Source organism: Phoca vitulina, unplaced genomic scaffold (assembly GCF_004348235.1).
Source record: "Phoca vitulina isolate PV1807 unplaced genomic scaffold, GSC_HSeal_1.0 scaffold4, whole genome shotgun sequence".
In the NCBI taxonomy this organism is placed as follows: Eukaryota; Metazoa; Chordata; class Mammalia; order Carnivora; family Phocidae; genus Phoca; species Phoca vitulina.
The window spans coordinates 47559458-47584204 of record NW_022589707.1 but is presented as its reverse complement, the minus strand read 5'-3'; the positions used below and the strand labels follow the sequence as shown (position 1 = coordinate 47584204).

At 35.2% G+C, this 24747-nt stretch overlaps 1 pseudogene; it reads left to right on the top strand.

The window, feature by feature from the left end:
* The first annotated feature begins 16372 nt into the window (after positions 1 to 16372).
* LOC116630644 lies at positions 16373 to 16718 on the top strand (annotated as a pseudogene).
* Positions 16719 to 24747: the final 8029 nt, after the last annotated feature.

Below are 24747 nucleotides of genomic sequence, written 5' to 3'. Positions count from 1 at the left end.
TGGTAAATTCTATCAAACATTTAAGGCAAAATGATACCAAATGTACAAAATCCCTTATGGAAAGTAGAAGCAGGGAGAATACATCCTAACTCATTTTATGAGGTCAGAATCATCCAAATACCAAAACCAGATAGAGACATTACAAGAAAAGAAAACAAGAGACCAATATTTCTAATAAATAGATGTAAAATTCCTCAAAGGAACATTACCAAATTGAGTCCAATAATGTATAAAGAGTTATAGACCATGACTAGTTACACAAAGTTGGTTTAACATTTGAAAATCTATCAGTATAAACCCTCATATCAACAGGCCAAAGAAAAATACATATGACCATATTAATTGATAAAGAAAAAGCACTTGATAAACCCAACACCCATTCATTAAAACAAAACATACAAACAAAAACACTCAGAAAACTAGGAGCAGAGGAGAACTTCTCAACTTGATAAAAAAACTACAAAAAAACCTATAGCTAACAGGATACTTCATGGTGAGAGACAAGCTTACCCCTTTAAGATTAGGAACAAAGCAGAAGTATCCCTACTCACCACTCCTACTCAAAACTGTAATGAATATCCTAGCGTACAAAACAGTGTAACTCCATTTTTTTTTATTTAAATTTTATTTTTTTATTGAGATTAAATTCATGGAACATAAAATTAATCATTTTAAAGTGAACAATTCAGTGAGATTTAGTACATTATAATGTTGTAACCACCACCTTATCTAATTCCAAAACATTTCCATTACTCCAAAACAAAACACCATACACATTAAGCAATTAGTCCCCATTGACCTTCTTCCCTAACTCCAGGTCTTGCTATCCACCAATCTGATCACTGTTTATATAGATATGTCTATACTGGATGATTCATTTAAGTGGAATCCCACAATATGCGACCTTTTGCGTCTAGTTCTTTCACTTACATAAAGTTTTCTAGGGTTATCCACGTTGTGGAATGTATTAGTACTTCATTCATTTTTTACAACTGAATAATATTAATATTATATATTATTATATACTATAATATTAATAATAATATATATCACAACTTTTCCCCATTTATCCACTGATGGATGTTTGGGTTGTTTCCTACATTTGGCTATATATTCAACGACTTGTTTGAGTACCTGTGTTCAGTTTTTTTGGGAATATATCCAGAACTGGAATATGCTAGATGATAGGGTTATTCCATGTTTAACATTTGGAGGAAACATCAAACTGTTTTTCACAGCAGAACTACTTTATATTCCCATCATTAATGTAAAACGATACCAACTTCTCCACATCCTCGACATTTGTTTTTTTCCTTTTATTTATTATAGTCATTCTTGTGGGTGTGAAGTGGTAGCTCATTGAGGTTTTGATTCGCATCTCTAATGGCTAATGCTGTTGAATATTTTTTCATATGCTTATTGGCCATCTATACATATTCTTTGGAAAGATGTCTACTCAAGTTGTTTGTCTATTTTTTAAATGGGTTGTTTGGGTTTTTTCCTTGTTGCATTGACATCTTTGTATATTTTGGATACTCGACCCTTATCAGATACATGATTTGCAAATATTTTCTTTCATTCTGTGTTTTTTTTTTTATTTTCTTGATAGTTCCCTTGTACACAAAAGTTTTTAATTTTGATAAGGTCTAATTTATTTTTTCTTTTGTTGCTTTTGGTGTCATATCTAATAATTCATTACCAAATGCAAGGCCATGAAGATTTATCCCTCTATTTTCATATAAAGAGTTTTATAATTTTCTTTTATATTTAACTTACTGATCCATTTTGAGTTAATTTTTTATATGCTGTGAGATAAGGATCCAACTTCATTGTTTTGCATGTGGTATACAATGATCTCACCATCATTTATTGAGGAAACGATTCTTTAATCACTGATGGCCTTGGCACTCTTGTCAAAAATCAGTTGAGCATAGATGTATACATTTATTCCTGGACCACCAACTCTATTCTATTGGTCTAGATGTTTATCTTTATGCTAATATGCTGTTTTGTTTACTGTTGCATTGTAGCAAGTTTTGAAATTAAGTGTGAGTCTTCTAACTTTGTTCAAGTTTGTTTTGGCTATTATAAGCTCCCTGTAATTTGTTATGAATCTGAGGATCTCTTTCTCCATTTCCTCAACAAGGCTACAAAAATTGTGATAAAGATTGCACTGTATCTATAGAATATCTTGAGTACTTTTGCCATCCTGATGATATATGTCTTTGAATCCATGAACATGAGATATTTTCCATTTAAGTCTCTTTAAATTTCCTATAATGTTTTGTAGTTTTCAGTATACAACTTTCGCCACCTTGGTTAAATTTATCCCTAGGTATTTTATCCTTTTGGATGTCACTGTAAATGGAATCGTTTTCCTTTTTTTTTTTTTTTGGCTTTTTTGTTTCCAGTACATAGAAACACAACTGATTTTTGTGTGTTGATCTTATATCTTGCAACTTTTCAGAATTCATTCAAAGTTCAGAAAGGATTTCATAGACTTGTTTCCAATTATTTTAAAGCTGTCAACTTGATATAATCCTTTGGTTAGATTTTCCAATGACCTATAAATAATCTGAATTTTTAAACACATCTACAAATTAATTTTAAAGTTTAGGTGGAGAGGCCAAAGACCCAGAATAGCCAACACAATACTGAAGAATAAGAACAAAGTTGAAGGACTGGCACTACTTGACTTCAAGACTTACTATAAAACCACAGTAATCAAGACAGTGTGGTATTGGCACTGGTATTCATATTTAAAGAATAGACAAATAGATCTATGGAACAGAATGAAGAGCATAGAAATAAATCTGCTAAATATAATCAACTGATTTTGGACAGAGGAACAATGGAGCAAAGACAGTCTCTTCAATACATGGTTCTGGAACAACTGGATATCTGCATACAAAAAAAGTAAATCTAGTCACAGACTTTACACACTTCACAAAAACTGACTCAAAGTGGATCACAGACATAAATGTAAAGCACAAAAATATCAAATTCCTAGGAGATAACATAGTAGAAAACCTAAATAACCTTGGTTAGAGTGATGCCTTTTTAGATAAAACACCAAAGATACAACCTATGAAAGAAAGAATTAATAAGCTGGACTTCATTAAAATGTAAAACTTCTGCTTGGTGAAACACAATATCAAGAGAAGGAGAAGGCAAACCATAAACTGGTAGAAAATATTTGCAAAAGACACACCTGATAAAGGACTATTATCCAAAATATACAAAGAACTTTTAAACTCAACAAGAAACAAGCTGATTAAAAAATGAACCAAAGACAACAGGTTCCTCATTAAAGATGATATACAGATAGCATATAAGCATATGAAAAGATGTTCCACATCATATGTCATCAGGGAAATGAAAATTAAACAGTGAGATACAATTACATACCTATCAGAATGGCTAAAGTCCTGAACAATGACAACATCAAATACTAGCAAGAATGTGGAGCAACAGAAATTCATACAATTCTGACGGCAATGCAAAATGGTACAACCACTTGGAAAGGTATTTGGCAATTTCTTACTCTTACAATATATTCTTACAATACAATCCAGCAATCATACTCTTTGGTATTTATCCAAAGAAATTAAAAACTTATGATCACACAAAAACATGCACACAGTTTATAGCAGCTTTACTCAAAACTGTCAAAACTTGGAATCAACCAAGATGTCCTTCAGTACCTCAATGGATAAATAAACTGTGATATATCCAGACAATGGAATATTATTATTCAGTGCTAAAAAGAAATGAGCTATCAAACCATGAAATGACACGAAGGAAACTGATATGCATATTACTAAGTGAAAGAAGCCAGTCTGAAAAGGCTACATATTGTATGATTCCAACCATATGACATTCTGGAAAAGTCAGACCTGTGGAGACAATAAAAAAATCAGTGGTTTCCAGTAGGGGAGAAGGGTTGCTGTGGAGATGAACAGACAGAGCACAGAGGATTTTTAGAGTACTGATAATACTTTGTAAGATATATAATGATGGATATGTATCATTGTATATTTGTCCAAATCCATAGAAGTTACAACACCAAGAGTGAACTCGCAGGTAAACAATGGACTTTGGATGGGGATGATTTGTCAGTATAGGTTATCCTTGGTAAAATATGTACCATTCTGGTGAGTGACATTGATAAAGGGGAAGGATACACCTGTGTGCAGGCAAGGGTTTATGAGAAATCTTTGGATTTTCCTCTCAATTTTATCGGCAAACTAAAACGGCTCTAAAAATTTGAGTATTTTTTTTAAAAAGAATATTTTGAGAAATCTCATTAAATTGCTTATTGAAGCCCAGATATGTCATGATTAATACATTTACTGACCATCTATTTAGTAATCCTATCAAGGCAAGAAATGAATTATATCTACCATGACTTTCTCTGAAAACATGCTGATTCTTCTTGATTGTTTTCTTTTTACTGCTCAAAAACTATACTTTTAATAATATACTCTAGAATCTTTCTAAGTCAACTCATTAGTCTACATAGTTTGTGATATATTCTTTTTCCTTTTGAGAACAAGAACTTTTGCCAGCCAATGGTCATAGCCAAGGAAAAGATGAAGAGAATCAAAGAATGTTTAATAAGATTTATTGCAGAAAATGAGTATTTTAAAACACAATGCAGGGCGCCTGGGTGGCTCAGCCGTTGAGCGTCTGCCTTCGGCTCAGGTCATGATCTCAGGGTCCTGGGATCGAGTCCCACATCGGGCTCCCCGCTCGGCAGGAAGCCTGCTTCTCCCTCTCCCACTCCCCCTGCTTGTGTTCCTGCTCTCGCTCTCTCTCTCTGTGTCAAATAAATAAAATCTTTAAAAAAAAAAAAAAAAAAAAAAAAAAACACAATGCATAAAATTATATTGAAAAGAAAAGATTTTATATGCATGATTCTGAGAAGAAGGAAGTGAATCTAAGCTCTTATCAAGACAATGATGAATGAGAAAATGGTGACAGGAAAAAGATATAACAAAAAGTATAGGATTAATCCCAGAGAAGGAAAAGCCACATGTTCTGAAACACATACACACACAAAAAGCAAAAAGGATGATTACCAAATATTGGTCAGATCTAAAAGAAAGTGAAAACTTGAAGCATTTGACAGTACTCTGAGCAATGACACAGAAGTTTAAAGTATTATCAACAAAGCCCATTAGAGTGAAAGAAAGATCCAAGTTAAGAGATTTACAAATACTGCCATTCACGACCCACTCTTGACAATTCATAGTGAAACCTGGGATGGGACATGGGAGCCAAGATGATAGAGTAAGACAAGGTAACTGATTCACTCCAATTCCCCCAGACTACCAACTCTATTAAAACTCTAGTGATCCCTAACAGCACATAAAATGGCCATGCTTATAAGTCTTCATATGGATTACCTTTCTTAATATTACAATAATTAAGTGCTACAGTTATACATGTTTTGTCAATAGATACATAGAAATTAAATGAGATGAACTAATTTGCTCCAAGTGACACCGCTAGTAGATGGTGGAAATGGCATATTAACTTCAATTCTGTTACTTCAGAGCCTAATTTCTTAACCAGTAAGTTTGTAATCCAAGGTCATACCATTTGATTTTTCACTATTACTCTTAGAAGTTAGATATAGCTAAATGTAAGTTTGGGATAATTTTTTTCTGAATATAGAGACGTAAAAAAATACTTACAGGTAATTCAGGGTTAGATTGAATGGAGATAAAACTGTCACACTTGGGCGCCTGGGTGGCTCAGTTGGTTAAGCGACTGCCTTCGGCTCAGGTCATGATCCCAGGGTCCTGGGATCGAGTCCCACATCGGGCTCCCTGCTCTGCGGGGAGCCTGCTTCTCCCTCTCTCACTCCCCCTGCTTGTGTTCCCTCTCTCGCTATGTCTCTCTCTGTCAAATAAATAAATAAAATCTTTAAAAAAAAAAAAAAAAAAAAAAAAAAACTGTCACACTTACCTTTTGTTCACTAGGAGCATGGAATGCAGTGCCAAGGCTTATACTCAAAAGCCAAAAGCGAAATTCTTATATCGCTTAGGTTGAGCAGTATCTCAGGCTCATGGAGCTTTTCTTCCTATATGTAAAATGATACAATATGGTTAGTTTAAGACCCTGTGTTTGTGCCTTTTTCTCATCCTGAGTGTAGCAGAATATGTAATACTTTGGTACTGAAAACCCTATTTCTTTCAACCCAATTCTGAACTGAGTCAGCAAAATTATTCCAAGCCTGACATTTTTAATGCTGTTGTAGTTGCTATATTCCAGGGGGAATTTGGCTACATGGGAAGGTGCCCAAATGGGGAGGTCAGAGCAAGGTAGTGTTGTTTGATGTACCCAGCTGGGTAAGTTAGGGTAAGAGCTGTGCCAGGGACCCAAGTGGACTATAAAAAGGAAATTGAAGCAGAGAAAGCTAGTTGGACAAATCCAGGGCAGATCCCTTAAAAGAGATATGAGAAGAGGTAGAAGCCCAAAAGACAGCAGATGCCAAAGTCAATTCCTTCATGACGTTCTCACATAAAACTGGTTTATTGCAAAATTCCTTAGAAAAGTGACTCAACCACATAAAAACTTCCAATGTTTGCCAATTGGAATGAAATTATGCATATATTTTACCAGTCATCTCTTTGGGTTTAACTGATGAAGATCAAGCCATAGTGACTTTTCTTTCATTCTGACATATATTCTAAAGTTTGGATATTAAACTGAAGCTCAGAATTTCTCTCCAGACTTTGGACCTACAAAAATGGATTGGATCATTTTCAATAGCCATTTGTTTTTTCTGGCTAGATTTGTGGTCCAACATGTTTCCTGTTGGTCAGGAAATACCAAAAGCACAGCCTTTCCTCAGGAATTTGCCTATTTAGTTTCCAATTCATTGCCAGAATTTAAACATGATAAATATAAGGATGGATGGGGATGAAAAGGAAAAAAAGAGAAATAGCACAAATTTTCAGAACTAAGAAAGGAACGATTTCATTCTTTTGGAGTAATGAGTGAAGAATTTTAAAAGAAATCATCAATAAAATAAATATTTTATAGGCAAACTGTTTTAAAAAAATTTATATGCTTTAATCAAGGTTACCATTATGTAAGACTGATGATTAAAAACCGTTATTAGAGCAAAAATTCCCTAAAATTGAACAGTGAAATATATCACTAGTGTTTGATATATTGGATCAATTTTCTTGGTTCTCTTTGATGAGCAAGATGATTATTATCGGATACTTCAAAATGGGATAAACGTAATAATCAGATAAAACTGATTAAATATTACTGCCATATTTGTATGAGATTCTATGAGAAAAGTCAAAAGTGGAATGTTAAACATTTTCCAAGCATGTACCACATCTATTCCTTTATCTCACCTCTACCTGGAAGAGGGCATAAGTAAAATTGTTTCTAAACCAGTGTAAAAAGGGCACGTTTCCAGAACAAAAATGTAGATGGCAGACAGGTCTAGCAGCACCAGAAGGATAAGGAACCTGGGAATGCCTGGATAGGGTAATGGGCTTTGGTCTAGACACTGTTAAACTCAATCTGGCAGTACTGTATTTGACTTGGGACTTAGTTAAAAATCCTGCAGTGGGTGGTTCTGAAAATAAACATCCAGTTAAACCATCTGGCTCTTCAGCTATGCAAAATACAAAGCAATTTGCCTGGCTACCCTCTTTCTATCACTCCCTCTCTGATGACTTTCATTGCTAGATTCTATTTTTGGCATTTTTATTATTCAGAAAAATATTTAAGTATGCTGAATCCCCCTCTATCAACTGACGTTGATAGCAAAGCTTTTCAAAGAATAATGCTTTGAGAGTCATAAATTATCTTTTGAAAAATAAAAACACAGACATTAGATGATATTTTTCATACTTCATTTTACTATCACATAGTTTTATCTTTTGAAATGAAGTTATATAGAGATGCAATTTACTTAGTGCTCCAGTGGCTGGTTTTGAGGTTTTGTAAGCTATTAAGCCATTATCCAACCTACTCAAATAATAAGTCTTTTAAAATGGAAAACAGCCAATCATGAAGTGACACAATACAAAGCAAGAAAATGAATTCAGGTACAAATTCATATTTAATGGATATAAACCTCAATGGCTGTGGAATTGAATGCTAAATATAGTTAATTTAATTTACTAGCAATCTCCTTTAAAGCAATCCGTACTCTCTCAGAAAATTAAGCTATTGTACACATTAGTTTTGGAATATACATTTTCCCTTTGTGAAGTGTGTCTAGAAAAACACAAATAAGGTTTATCAATATATGAAACAAAAAGAAATGTGTAGTTTATGGAACTAGCCTTTTTAACTTTAGTCACATTCCACATTTCCCCTACAAGTGTCTCTTGGCTCATAAATATAGAAATGTCTAATATTAGCAATATTCAAAGAATTATACATCTAAGCAATAAGAGACTTAAAATAATCAACATGAAAAAGTTACAAAGTATTTCAATTACTGAGTATTACTGAGACAATGGAAAAATACATATATTATACACTGCCATTAAGAGTGTAAGTGTAGGAAATTTCTGGAGTGTTATTTGACAATAAATATTAAAATATTTTAAAATAGACTTACTCTTTGACCCAAAAATTCCATGTCTAACAGTTTATTTATTCTAAGGACATAGTTGGAACAGTATACAAAATTATATACATATCAGCAAGAAGATAAATGCTTTATGACATATACGTGTGTGCTTATATATCATGTGCATGATATTATGTGTGTGTATATATATCTAGGCAGCATTATTTATTTTTTTTCAAAACTGGGAACAAACTAAGCATAAATAAAATGTAAACAATGCCTGATATATCCAAAGAATGTGATGTTATAAAGCCATAATCACAAATTTATTTTTAATAATGTGCCAATTTACTGATGATTATAGAATTGAAAAAAGGACATCTATGATGTTTCTGGGAGCAATGACAATCTTTTCTAAGTGCATGTGTGTACGTGTGTAAACACGTGTAAAATGTGGGAGGGAAAATAAGGAATAAGAATGGTAAAATATTGAAGCTGAGTGATGAATACATGAGAGTGCATTATACTAATCTTTCTACTTTGTGTGTTGAAAAGTTTCATAGCATTTTCTTTTAAACACACACAATCTCATACCCCTTTTTAGTAGTACAACTGACCCTTGAACAACATGAGTTTGAATTGCAGGGTCCACTTATACACAGATCTTTTACCGTACAGTACTGTAAATGTATTTTCCTTATGATTTTCTTAGTAACATTTTCTTTTCTCTAGCTTACTTTTATTGTAAGAACACAGTATATAATACATATTACATACAAAATACCTGTTAACCAACTGCTTATCAGTAAGGCTTCAGATCAAGAGTAGGCTATCAGCAGTTAGGCTTTCCAGGGAGTCGGAAGTTCTATGTGGATTTTCCACCATGCAGATGAGAGAGGGGAGCTCTACCCCCCAGCCCCACCTGTTGGTGAAGGGTCAGTCTTTGGGTGGTGGAATTGTGGACATTTTTTCTTTTTGTTTATCAGTGAATGTATATTACTTAGTAAATATTTAAAAAGTAAAAATGAACAAAAATTAAATCTACAGGATGACATGTTTTGCTTGTCATTTCCTCAACCCTATGCTCCATCCAAGTGCTGTTGACAACTCCACTTCCCCTCTCAGACCTACTTCTTTCCAAAGCCAATTCTTCACTCGGGCTAAATGCATACAGTGGGTCGTACTTCAGAAAACTTTTGGCTCAGCTTCGGTCACTTTGTTCCTGCTGAAGCCATAACACCTACTTCCAGTCTCTTGCTGTTCTGATTCTTGCTATTACCCAGAACAGACACTTAAGACTCAGCAATTTTCCTGGGCGGAGTTCTTTTTCTCTGTTGCTACTCTGGGTTGCATTTATGTGTACGTGGGCCTACATGTCTACCTGCTCCTCCTGACCTTAGTCAATCCCTGTCCACTCACACTGCCTCTGGCCTTCTGCTTTGGCCTTCGCCCCTTTTCTCTCTAGATGCATAGCATCATTTGATTTTTCTCTTCTTAATAATCTTCACCTGGTTTGGATGACACATTGTTCATATCTGTTCTATATCCTACCCAAACCAATAACCTCTGTGGACTACGGAGCTCTGGTGCTGCCCAAGCACCTTTAACTTGTTTAATAAATACATAGTCATGAATCACCTTTCAAAGTCAAGCCATGACACAAATCTTAGAAGAGAAGATAAAATCAAGGTGTGTCAGTGGTGAATGATCTGAACTAGAAGTTTTTGGCATTTCTATATTCTCAGCGATGAGGCATATGACTAGAGGAAAAGCTTGAGTCTGGAGCTAGACCACCTGGACTCAAATCATGGATCTGCAGCTCAGTAGCTATGAAACCTTAGACAAATTAAGTGCCTCAGTGTTACCATCTGTAAAATGGAGAAATAATAGCTGTGAGGATTAAATGAGCAAGTATATATAACACTGTCAGAACAGTGCTTGATACACAAACATACTACATTCATGTTTGTTTTTATTGCTAAATCCAATTAAATATTATGAACTTCTTTCATCAGGCCAATTACTAAGCAAATAGTCGTTGGAGAAAATTAGAATATTAAATAACAAAAGAACAACAAAAACACAAAAGTTCTATCTTGAATGAATGTGTGAATACTTTCACTCCTTTAGTAAATATTGATTGAGCTTCTGTGATGACGAAGCCACTGTGCTTAGATACTGGGCATAGGGCTGAGAACAAGACAAATGAAACCTCTGCCCTTATGTCAATTACACTGTAATGGAGCTTACATTCGAATTGATGAATGAACTTATTAGTAGCTTTGTGGATGCCAAGGAATGTGATTATAACCTTTGTTCTGAAATGGCTTTCTCTTTACCAGTAAAGCCATCTCTGGGTACATTCAAGTATTTTAGAAATTTTGCCTCTGTTCTTCTTGACTTTGAAAGGTGATTCATGACTATGTATTTATTAATCAAGTTAAAGGTTGCCTATTCATTTTATCAGATTAGGTTCAATTTTAATTATATAAGGGGTTGAATAGAATTAAACAAGCTTCACTTCAACATGGCAAATAAAATATTAGGCTCGATACGATATTCGGGTTTTTGTTTTTTTTTTTTGCTTTTCTACAAGAAAAAATAGCTTTATCTATTATATGGTGACAAACATAATAAAATAAAATTTAAAAAAAGAAAAAATAGCTTTATTATTTTTATTATACATTTTTACAATGCCTGCTTGCTGACAAGTTTTCAATAATTCATAAAGGAATAAAACATAGAGGAAATCCAATCCCCTGATTTAAATAACCATCATTGATATTTTGTGATAGCCTTTTCGTGACTTTCTTTATGCATTTATTTGCACATAATTTACATGAATGGGACCATATTATAAAAGATGTTTTAGTCATCACTGCCTTGCTTTCCTCTTTCCCTTCTTCTCTTCTTCCTTCATTTTTTGCCTCTATAAACAATGGTGAAATAGCATTACATATAAACATTCTCTATTTGTACTTTCATTTCTGTAGGTTAAATTCCAAAAGTAGGATTTCTAGGCCAAAATATCTATATAGTTTTTAATTTTATACTGATAATGCCCAACTGCTTTCCAGAGTAGCCATATCAACTTCGAGTCCACCGGCACTTTATCAGAGTTCTCATTGCTCCCCATCTTACAGATACTTGGTATGTTCAGGCTTTTACATTTTTTTTTAACAATTTGTTTGGTATAATAATATCTCATTTTAATTTAGATTTAAAAATCCCTGATTTGTTCTTCTTTGAATTGCCTTTTCATATTTAGGGATTTTTTGGACATTCAAAAACATAAGAGATTTTGTCTTTAATAAATTCTATAAAATTTCACTATTTATCTCTTCTAATATTGCTTCTTTTTTTCCTCTTTATTCTGTCTAGAATACTTTTAGATATAGAACTTTACACCTTATCCTGTATGTCACTTAATGTCTCTTTCAGATTTTCATTCTTATTTGTCTCTTATTTCTGTGTAATCTCTTCAGATACCAGTTCACTAATTATTTCTTCAGTTATGCCCAAACAAGAATACCATCTCTAAATTTCTAATTTCAATCTTCAATGCTTTCTAATAGGCTTACTTCTTTTTTTCAGATTAGCTAATTCATTTTGATAGAATTTTTTTCATGTTACTTTTAATGCCCTCTAATAATATTTCATTAAACTCAATGGGCATACTTATTTTATTTTATATTCTGTATATCTGATCATTCAAAATTGGCAGTCTATATGCACCTGATTTTGCAGAGATCTTTTTGTTTGTAACTGTAGTATGTTTTTATTATTATTCACAAAAATAGAATCTTAAGTATTCTAGGCATATGTTCATATTATTAGCAAGTAGAGATAATTTGTATTTTTCTGATATTTATACCACTTATTTGATGTTTTTTGCCTAATTGCATTTACTAATAGCTCCAAGACAATGTTGAGTGCTATTGAAAACAGTAGCATTCCTGTCTTCCTTCTAATGGTTTTTCTAGCTAATCATGTCTATCTCCCCCATTACAAATGCTATATGCTAACAAACTGTACATAAATAGCCAAAGTTCATCAAAAACCCACAAAATGCAAACAAAATGTACATTTATTATCGAACAATCATTTTCAATGAATTACATGCGCAATGCATTATTTGGATACCTCTAAAGAAAATCAAGAAAACTTAGACACAAATACATAGAGGATTAAAAGGTGTTAAATATTTCTCTTACCCAAACTGTCATGAAAAAGGCAAGAAAGATTGAAAAGACATAAGTACACAAGGATAAAGACAATGTGGAAAGGAAGTTACTTTAATGCAGTTTTGGAAACTAGGAAGGAGGTGGATGACTGGTGTATTAGTTTCCAATGACTGTTTTAAACAATTATAACAAACTCAATAGCTTAAAATAACACACACTTATTCTCTTACACTTCTGAAGGTCAGAAATCCAAAACGGTTTCACTAACCTAAACCAAGTTTCTGGCAGGATCATGCTTCCTTGGGAGGCTCTATTGTACAATCTTTTTCCTGGTACTTTTCCAGGTTCTAGAGCTGCATTCCTTGGTTCAGGGCCCCACCTTCCATCTTCAAAGCTAGCAGCAAAATATCTTCAAAACTCTGTTTCTATTATCCCATTGCCTTCTTCCTCTTCTGAAGTCAAAAAATTCACCCTCAGACTCCCCTTATAAGAATACTTGTGATTACATTTGGGGACCATCTGTACAAAATGGAATAATTTCCCCATCTCAAGATCCTTAACTGAATCACATCCGCAATGCCCCCTTATGCCATGTAAAGTTACATTCCCAAGTTCCATGGATTAGGTCTTAGATAATATTTTGAGGCTATTATTCAACCTACCACATGTGGTAGACTTCAGCACATCGAAGCTGAAAATTACATTGTCAGTAAGGAAAGCAACAGAAGCAGGATATTTTGTCACAGAACCACAGTAGGGAACAGCGATTAAAGCCATCAGCCAGGTACCTCTACAACTGGAGGTAACTGGTGCGGTAGAAATCAGAAGAATTGGTTAGCCATGGAATACATCATTAGATTCCTCAGATCACTGTCCTAAATGTTTACAGTCAGGTCACTTCCCCCGTCTAATGCGGTAGACTCAGGGACACTGCACACTGCTAAGAGCAATGACACCACATGAAAAATGAATAGTCATTAATTATCATTGAAGCCCAGATATCTTTTCCCAATTGGCTCTAAGACTGCTTATAAGAAGCTGATATACCCTGGGCTGGAGGATAAATGAATATTCTTTGTGGAAAGGCACAGGGACAACAGAAGAACAAAAGATATTGACCCATGTGAATCTCCCAATAAAACCAAATTAAGTACCACACAGTAGATCCCACCGATCGACAAGACCCACATACCCATACATACCTTTGAATCAATTTTTGATGTCTATTTCTTAAATCCTAATGGAAAGTCATGTATAACCAGACATTTGAAGAAAGCCTCTAACATAAAGACTAAAGTAAACAAGGGGGAAAAAGAAAAGAATCTCAGCAAAGAAGCAAAAGACTTTTTTTTAAAAACTGGCTTCAGATCTTCAGAGAGATTAGAATTATTATACTCATAAAATGAGAACACGAGGTAAATTTTAAAAATGCCATGCACAGAAAAAAATAAAAATCTTGGAAGGTAAAATTATGACAGTAAAAAAGGAATGTCCAATAGAAAGGTTAAAGACAAAGATGAAGAAACGTCTCAGAAAGCAGGAGAAAAGGGAGAGACTAGAATATTATTCCAAGACTTAAAACACTGACCATTTACAATTCCAGGAAAAAAGATGAGAAAAGACAGAAAAGAAAGTTATCAGAGATAAATGTTTAAAATTTTTTCGAAGCTAAAGCATATGAATTCATCAACAGGGATCATCAAGTGCTCAGCATAATGGTTGCACAGACACACATAAAAATGTATCATTGTGAAATTTCAGAATACATGGGGGCACAGAGAAAATTCTAGAAGTTTCCCAAGAGAAATTATAAGAGCCCACATTGCGGAATCAGAATGACATCAGACTTTTCAACAGAGATGCTACAAGGTAGAACACAGTGGAGCAATGCCTTTGAAATTCTCAGGGAAACGAATTTTCAACTAAGAATTATATATTCAGCCAAACTATTAAGTAGAATATCCACAGTTAAAATAGTCAAAATTTTAGTAATTTTACCACCATGCATTCTATTTCAGGAAGCTACAGGAGAATATAATCAATTAAAATGAGGTTAACAAAAAAGGAAGAAAACAGGGGATCCAAGCAACAAAAGATCCACACACACACACACACACAAAAGATTCCTTACAAAAAATAAATGATAAGATTCCCCAAATTCATGGTGATGAGATACGTAGGACAGTTTTCAGGACTGAGGATGATTTGGTCTCCCAGGGGACATGTAACAATGTTTGGAGACCATTTATTATCGCAGGTTGGGCAGTGAGGAGAGTGCTACTGGCATCTAGTGGATAGAGGCCAGAGATGCTGCTAAACATCCTACAATGTACACAGACAAGCCCCTACAACAAATAATTATCCAACCCCAAATGTCAATAGCACTGAGGAAGTTGAGAAATTCAGTTTTAGGCGAATAGCTGTGCAGCAGGGTGAAACAGGAACCAGTACAACTTAAAGAGATTCCGGATTCATTCTGTGGTCAATTTAGAACCACTGACATCTTAGAACTAAGCCTCAGAAAGTATCTTTTAACAGACAGACAAAATGATGCTATAATGTGAGCAGAGTGGTTATAGAGGCAGGCAGAAAGTACTTGACACAAATGAGCCGTTTTTCTTGACTCTAATTGCTGTATTACTAATTTTTTGCCTACTATAAAAGATTCCTCATGATCTTGCCACGAACTTACATTGCTACTTTATCTCCTGTCGGTCTTCTCTGCCATACAATGGGATTTTTTGAACATACATCAATTGCATTCTCCATTCATTGCTCACACTGTTCTCTCCTCTCTCCCCACCTTGTTCTCCCAAGGGAATTCATTATCAACATCCACAACTAAGCTCCAAAAGTTAATAAAGCAGCAATCAATTAAAAATGAGTAAAATGGCTCCTAAATATCAGTGCATTCTTAACTAATTTTAAATAGATATTAATCACGTAAACAATTGGTTTGTGTATTATTTAAAGTGTTCTGTCTACTGTGATCAACAAACCCCAAAATGTACAATAGCTCAAGCATAATAGAGGTTTCTTGCTCACACTCATAAAATCCAAATTCCAAATTAGTAGGTGCCTCTTCTCTCAGAAGTAATTTAGAGTTCCAGGCACCTTCTATTTTATAGTTCCTCCTTCTTGGCTGCTAATTTTAATGTGTTCATCAGCATTAAATGGGTAAATGGATAAAAGCATGCAGAATAATATATAGGAGGTCTTTATGGTCCAAGCCTGTACATGCCATACATCACTTTCACTTACTTTGCATTGGCTAAAACTCAGCCGTGGGAACACACATACTGCAAGGGAGGCTGGGAAATATCAACCTGCATGCCTAAGAAGAAGCAAATGGCTGGTTATTAGATAGCCAGTCTCTGCCATGGTGTGGTTCTGAAAATGTTTCTACTACTGTTCAGAAACAAAGTACAAGGAGATTTGGTTATTTGTAAGGCATGTATATAATAATAAATAATCACATGGCAATTGAAATCGTACAGCAGAATGCCAATGAATGGAAACATTAAGACGGAAACAATAAGGAATAAAGGAAAAGTCCCTGAATTGCAAAGAATAAAATAAAGAAGGTCAGAGGAACAGATAGTGTCAATGACACGCAAGGGGATATAGTGAATAAATGGACTGTGGGGCCCAGTCGGCCACCAGGCTGCTCTTCTGCCTGGCTTGTGGAAACAGGCTGATTGTGGAGGAAGGACAGCGCTGCCGCCGCGACCCTCCAACACCTGCCCTGAGACGTGCACAACATCACCCGCGAGGTAACAAGTCGGAAGTATCCAAAGCTGGAAGGCGTGGATGATGTGCCCGTTGGAGCAGCTACCTGGGAGAATGTTGACTCTACTACAGAGTCAGGTCCTAAATATGAACATCTTCGTGCCTAGTTCATGCAGTTTTGGACCCGCTCTGCAGAAGAGCTGATGACCACCTTCTACAAATGCTGCAAAGCTCCGTGTGGACACCGCTGACGGACCAGGGCCACGCTGGCCCATCTGTGTCAATGTCTGTTTACCTTGTTCCCCGGGGTGGGTTTCCAAACCGAGAGTGTGAACTGTGTGTCCTGACAGTCTTCGCTGGTGTGGCAGAAAGCGAAGCCTTTTAGGGTAGCTGGCCAGGATGTGGGCAAATGCAGCCCACCTGCCAATCAGCGGATGAGCTCATTCATGTGGGGGGTGGGGGAGGCGGATTTTGTGGGTGGGGAAGCGTATCCATAACTCCGTGCACTGTTTAATGTCCTGCTCATTTGTCTTTTACAAGGATTAGGTAATTGACATTCTCTCACCATCAATCCTCTTAAATATCTACACTGTTTGCACAACTAATAAAGTAAAATTTTATAACTTAAAAAAAAAAAAAAAAAGGAAGGAAGGAAAAGAAATGGTGGAGAGCAAGGGGGTAAACTTTGCCATCGCGGGCAAAGAGAATGCTGCTCTTTTTCCGGTGAGTCGGGAGGAGAAGAAAAGCTCTGTTGGTTATTTAAGAAACTGGAAAGCCAATTTTGTCAAGGAGGTTAAAAAGATCCAAAGGTGGCTAGGAAAAAACCTGAAATGCTGAAGGGAAATTTTCGTAATACCTGAGTGATTTCTTCATGTGGTGTTGAGTGGGTAAGTTGAACTGTATGCAAAATGATTGCAGAACGGGGTAGGTGAAGATTTTTTTGTGTGAGGATCTTATTAAGGCGATCATGTGATCTTTTATTATGACCTTTGTGCTGGGCATTTTGCTAATTATTGAGTTCCTACAATACCATGTCGAGATGGGTGCTACTATGTCGGGTTTTTTTGCAGGAGGTAAGTCAGTTGCCACATGTCACAGAGGTAGATGAGAGCTTGGTCTAAAATTAGAATTTTGGTCAGGTTACTTCCAGGGTCCCTTAAACAGTTACTCAAAATCACTGCTATCATTTGTTGTTGTTGCTTGTCTGTTGGCCTGTTTGGTTTTTTTCTTAATCAAGTCTACCAATTAAGTTATAGTAACATTATACTTCAATGTTTACATTTAAGTAAACATGCTTGCGATGTTTAATCTAATACCATACAATTTTTTTTACACTATAAATTATTTTTCGGTGTTCATTAAAATAGTGATTATCAATCCAATAGCCAAAAACAAATACAGGGCTTTGGAGATAATTTTGAAGAAGAAAAACAGGAACAATTAAATAGAAAATAAGTTAAATGGTTTCTTGAAGTTCTTTCTAGTTCTAGCAATCTATCTTTAAATTTAAGATTTTTAAGCGAAAATAGGCCTTGAAAACTTTTCTCAGAACATTTAATTTAGAATAGTGGTCAAACACCATATAAGTTGTGAATTTTTAGAACTCCACTAGAAATAGAAACTACTACCAACCTTAATTTTACAAAGTGTCCTGAGAATTCTCATTAGGATACATATTTCTTAAAATGAATTTTTATGAAGCAATTAATCTGGGAAAGTGTCACAACTAACATTTAATTGCTACTATGTACTTAGAAATGTTAGCTCTTTCTTTCCTTTCACAAATCATGTTAGCAAAATGTCAGTAGACAAATACATATTTAAGAAACTCTATACTCTAATTAAGGAAACTGAAATTTAAACAAAGTGAGTCTCCCAAGCATCTCATATTTAGAATATACTTTCACCTTGAGAACTACAAAAATAAGGATAGTTATTTGAAATGCTTGGAATATATTCCTGCCACTCCCACTGCTCAGCTAACAAACTTCCTTCATAATGGAATTTAAATGTCCCTTCAGTGAAATCTTTCCTGACCCCCCAGAGAATATCAGGTAAATGCTGCCCGGACTCTGAAAAAGATTCAGAGCAAAGAGTATCATGAATATTTATCAGTATCTTCTGTGAACACCGATAAAAGGGATTTACTTAACTAGTTTTTGCTCATATTATAGTTTTTGTGTTTTTTTTGTGTTTTTTTTTTTAGGGAGAGGGTATATGTAGTCTTTGAACATAACATTTTTACTCCATACTCAGCAAGTTTTCTCTCCTTCAAAACACAAATGATTCTGCAAATGCCAGAGATTTCAGGATACCATCCTAATTTAATTGCATAAACACAAGTCAACCCTATCTAGCTTTGCTGCCTAGCCAGGCTTACAGTGGCTCTTTCCCTGCTTTCTTCTCCAATTGGTATTTCCACCTCAACTTGCCCTATCTCTTGACATTTCTTATATGTTTCTGCTAAAATGTGGCTATATGATTATGTATTTCATTGCTTTTGCTTAATCATAGCTTAAAGGAGGCCATTTTGTCATGAAATCACTAAAAAATCATCTCCATATATATACACCTGATTTTATTGAGTATATGACATCATTTAACTCTAGATTTTGATTGTGGTTAAAGAGAAACGTCTGAGATTCTGTTGTATGACAGTTCTTCCAGTTCTGCAGGGCAAATACCCTTATATTACAAATTCCTTAATAATAGGAAGAACCTCTTCCTTGCCCAGAGCCTGGCACAAAATAGACAATCAGAGGAATTTGTTGCATGACCAGGTCAATAGATCAATGGCTTAATTACTAAGGCAGAGTATTCTTTTCTTTGCTATTGTTACTAATATGTTGCTTTTATTGAATAAAGCACAAAATTCTTTCAAATGAGATTTTCCATTTTGACTAGCCATTTTGTACAACATAGTAAATAAGACATAACTTTATTTCAATCACTTTCCAGTCCAAAAAAAAAAAATCAATGTATTAATAGAAAAGAAGCTGAACATTAAACAATCTCAGAGAAGGGTCTACTTTTGTTTGAATTAATGCAAAGGCCATGAGAATCTGACATCTTGATCCATCTGGTCAGACATAAATGTGCTTATGATATTCTGGAAAGTTACTTCCAAAATCCCATTGGTTCGACTGTGTGATGAGAGTGGCACCAACCGTTGCAGTCTGTATTGCATCCCCATTCCCCAGAGATGGATCATCTTTTGAAGCATTTGAAAATTTAAAAATAGACTCTTATATAGAAATCCTATTACCCCATCTCATGTCCTTTTCAAAGACTGTAAGTTGCTGAGGAAATTTTGTGGAAGTCTTTTAATCTGATCTGTGTGTAGTAAATTGAGACTGAAGAGCCTTTGCAATTGTTAGGGAAAACTCTGCCCACTCGATGGTTAGAACTCAAACCAGATACCCCTCCCACTGGACAGATATTTACTTCCTTGAACCCAGAACCATTCACTGCTATTTTCAGCTGTAAAACACCAGTGAGGTAACTGGGGGTGTGAAACATTAATATCTTTTGCTATTTCTAATCAGCACTTGAACCCATGTTCAAGGAGAAGGCACAGAAGGGAGGGAGAGACAGAAACTGGTCCCCTTACCACCCTCCTGAGCTGTGCTGTCTACAGTTAAATACTTCAGTGTATTTCCTTTGCAAATCAATTTGACACAGCTGAAGTCTGGTGCATTCACTTGCCTCTTCAATTATTTCTTTAGAACCCAAACTCAAAGATAAGCACTTTTGGAAAAAACAGCTAAACAAATCCATCGCCCGCATTACATCAAACTCTTTGAGACAGAAAATGCAGTCAACAGAGATCATCCTACTGAGTTGCAAATGTCTAAAATGTCACTTCTACAGGACATTTCCCTTCAGAAGAGAATTTGATTTTGCTTGGCCAGATACCTTCTTTGGCCCTGGCAGTCTACAGGCATTTTAAATCAAAGGCAATGTCTATGCTGAAAGGGGGCAATGGTGACTCCCTCTTGTAAGGGGAACATGAAGGAGATCCATAAGCAACTCTAACAAATGGAAAGTCCAGCTAGAAGCCTCAGGCTGGAATGAATTTTACTCTCTGCTGTGTCAGCCAAAGGCTGTGTAGCTTCAGTGAGCTCTATTTTTGGAATCATAGAGTCAATGCTACAAATCATCATGAGGTTATCTTACCAACTGTACTAAAATTTCCATTCCTTTTATCACTCTGGAGCCGGTTGCTCTTAAAATGTAGCAAGGATATTTGTTTGGCAAAAGCCAACAGAACCGGGGTTATTGACAATGAAACTATTTTGCAAACAAAGGAATATATTGAATAATGTCAGGGGAACCTGGTAACATTTTTGGTTATTCTGTTTTTTGAGTTATGGTTAGGGCACAAACCAGAGTTGAAATCCTGGCTGCCTGGTTTGTAACCTAAGGAGGCTTCTGTTTACCATTTTTTGTGTTTTAATGTCTTTATTACAAAATGGGATAGTATATCACTTCAAGAGGTTACCACAAAGATGAAATGAGGCAATGCATGGCTACCTGACATACATAAAGCAGTAAGAAAACACTAAGTCTCATCTCTTCCTCCTTTGTTGAGTAATCATGGCTTATACTCAAAAGAGCTCCTTATTGGCGAGGAGATTTCTGAAGTCATTGATCATTTTTAATGGTGCTGCTTAGTTTGTCTCCAGTGTTTTCTTCTTGGTTTTCCTATTGTGCAGTTCTAATAGATCAAAATAACACAATGCTTAGACTATTATTCTTATTTTGACATTTTAATATAGTTCCAACCAAATATTTGAAGTAATGGGAGGATCTAAATTAACCATTAAATTAACCATTAAAGGGCCACCTGGATGGCTCAGTTGGTTGAGTGTCTTACTCTTGGTTTCAGCTCCGGTCATGATCTCAGGGTCATGAGATTGAGACCCATATCAGGCTCTGTGCTCAGCGTGGAGTCGGCTTGAGATTCTCTCGCTCTCCCTCCCCCGCCCCCGCACTTGCACTATCTCTAAAATAAATATTTTTTAAAAATTAACCATTAAAGTCTCTCAGAGTCTTTGGACTCCAGGAAACAAACTGAGAGTTACATAAGGGACAGGGGTGGGAGGATGGGGTATTAAGGAGGGCACGTGTTGTGATGAGCACTGGGTGTTATACACAAGTAATGAATCGTTGAACACTACATCAAAAACTAATGAATCATTGAACACTACATCAAAAACTAATGATGTACTATATGTTGGCTAACTGAACATAATAAAAAAAATTAACCACACTAGATTAAAAATCAGGCTGCCAGTCTAGTCCACTGTGTGCAGTATTTTGGAATTTATAAGTTATTTTACAGAAAGCTGTTTTGTCATTTGATTCTTATAACAACACCATGAGGTTATGTGGGTACTTTCCCCCTAGAGTAAGTAAATGGAGGATCCCAGTGATAAAATCACTTATTTAAGAACAAACACTAAATTATCAAGAGAGGGCTAGAAACTCAAGTCCCCTAAATTGAAAAAAACATTTTGTGTGTACCCTCATAGCATACATCTTCCTGTCTACCTGGGTCACCTTGAGCAGGTCACATGATCTTTCTGTATCTCAAGGAGGAAAAATTATACCTATTTCACCAGAGTATTAGAAGGATAAATGAAGATAAGCTGTATGAAAAATTTTGAAAAGCTCCCTATGACCTCATTCTGACACCCTGGAATATAATATGCATTTGACGTATTTTTATCATATATATAGCAGATGATAAAGAAGAATAGGTCAGCTGTTTTCTGAACGAAATTCTAAATGGTAGAAGAGTGTGCAGCTATATACTCTTCTATGAATTAGGCTTGTGATTATGAAGGAGAGGATAGAGATCCTAGGGCAACATGTGTATCAGATGTCTACTGCTGCTTAACAGCTGTGTGAGTCAGGGCTCTCCAAAGAAAGAGAACCAAGAAGAGATACATAGATATATTTAAGAGGAGAGAATACCAGTAGTCACTAATTTATCCAAAATCTGTAAAACCTCTATTCTTCTTTCTCCCCTTTTCTATTCCTTCCTGTGAATTGTGCAATTTCTCCATTTCTCATGCTGTCACATTTTACTTCCAATTAGTTCACAGTGATACAAATCAGGACATGTTCCTAACATTTTTCATTGCCTACAGTAAAAAGTAGAGCTACATATATGTTTAAAGGCATTTAAAATTCCAGCATTTTTTTCTTAATTTTTGATGTTGGGGGTGGGGGGAGTGAGGGTGAGAATTGGAAAGAATACCTACAAACATCCTCAGTTACCCACCTTACAAAGTCTGTGTTTAAACTTATGTTACATATTTTATTAGAAGGGCTACACTGGAAATTCTACTTAACATTTCCTTATAACTACAGTTTTCTTATATGGGCATTTATATATACTAATTTATGTATGTGTATCAGAATATTATATACATATATAAACACACATAAATACATATAGTTTTTAGAATACAGTATGTCAGGCATTTCGGAAATGTATTAAGATATAGTATCTTATTTAATATAAATTAACATTTTCCCAAATACAAGAGACATTGAAAAATGCAATAATTGAAAAGTCCCCCAAATTAAAAATTGCAAGGAGTGTCTTGAATGTTATATTGGGAGTGCCGGTAAATGCAAGAAGCAATGGTAATGCTCCATGATCTCTTTCGTGTACTTTCCTCACATAGCCCTTTAAAAAAAATTTTTTTTCCTGAGACAGGTTAAGAGTTTTTGATCAAACATTTTATTCTAAATTTAATCATTTTTAAAAGCAGTCAACAGCTTTCACTTAGAAATTCCCTAACTCTGCTTCCCTAGTGAACATTTAGATGCATGCCAAGTAAAAGGTTTTTTTTTTTTTTAAACCTTTTTAAAAACATTGTCCCCATAGCTCTTAAAGTGAGAAAATTTAGGCAAATGTAATTTACTGTACTCTTTACAACTCAAAAATACATATATCCATTTGTCCAAGATTCAAAAAAAACTCTGACCTCAAACTGAACTTAGGCCGTTTGATTCCTGAAGAAATTTCGGGGGGAAATAGGAGAGGATTACAGTTGGGAAGAAAATAAGAATGAGTATCACACAACACATTCTTTTTGTAGCCCCAAATTTCTAAATGGCTAATATCACCCTGAACTGTTGAATTTCTCTTAATTATGCAAGTGAACTTTTAAAACTCTTGATAACAAAGAAAACTCCTGGAGAACTTATACTTCTATGGGCTTTGGAGGACACGGAGCTGGAGAGAGTTCCAACTCAGGCAAAGGGTAGAGTCTGCCAAGTAAACTCCAGCCCGGGTGGTGCATCACCCCAGGAGGATTCTGAGGCATCAAACAGAAATATATGTAAGGGGAAAAAAACTAAACAAGAAGTATATGTAAAGGCATTGAATGCTGCAGTTTAAGAGGAAAAGAAGTTCAAGTAAGGAAAGCAACATTGCAAATGGGATGGATGCATGAGAATTCCTTAAGTACTCAAGGAAAGTTACTGAAATTGCAGGGTACAGAGCTGCTATCAGGCATCTCACAAGCAGAGGACAGTGAGACTGATAATGAGGCCCCAAATGAAAGAAGTCCCTTCTACAAACTTAGGGCCCTCCTGTAAAGTTCTGGACCAACACTTGTTCCTGCACAACCAGGCTATCATTTAGGGAATACAAATTTCATCATTATTCTTGACATTGGAAAATATTGCCTTTCTGTTTGGAATAGAAGTTTTTTTGTTTGTGTGCACAAGTTTTAGAGTTAAGTAAGCATTCAGGTCATTAAGGATCTGGGTGGTATAGCATATTCAGAGTATTTTTAATAATTTATTGTTTCTTAGTACCTTAGTGAAGCAGAAGGGTAAGTGTTCAAGGAAGTGGATGAAAATTAGGTTTTTCTGGATGTTTTATTAAAAGACTCTAACAAATAGAAAAGTGAGACTTGAAAAGTGATCTAGCTTCCCTGTTACAGAAATCGCTATCTGAAGGTTGTCCAAAATGAGGAACCCAAAAAAGATGTGTGCTGGGCTGAATTAATGTGAATCAAATGGTACAAAAAAAAAGACAAGAATAAGAAGGAAGGCTGAATAAGCACAGAGATTAATGTGCAGGTGGCAGATCAATTTCCTGAGAGCTCAAGGACGAAAGAAAAAGAAACAACATTTATTGAGTTTTTCTATACCAGGCACTCTGTACCAGGTATTTTAGATATAATTTAATCGTTCTGTTGGCAAACATTTCATTTGAATGTCATATATGTGCTTTTTAAAATAAAATTTGTTTTT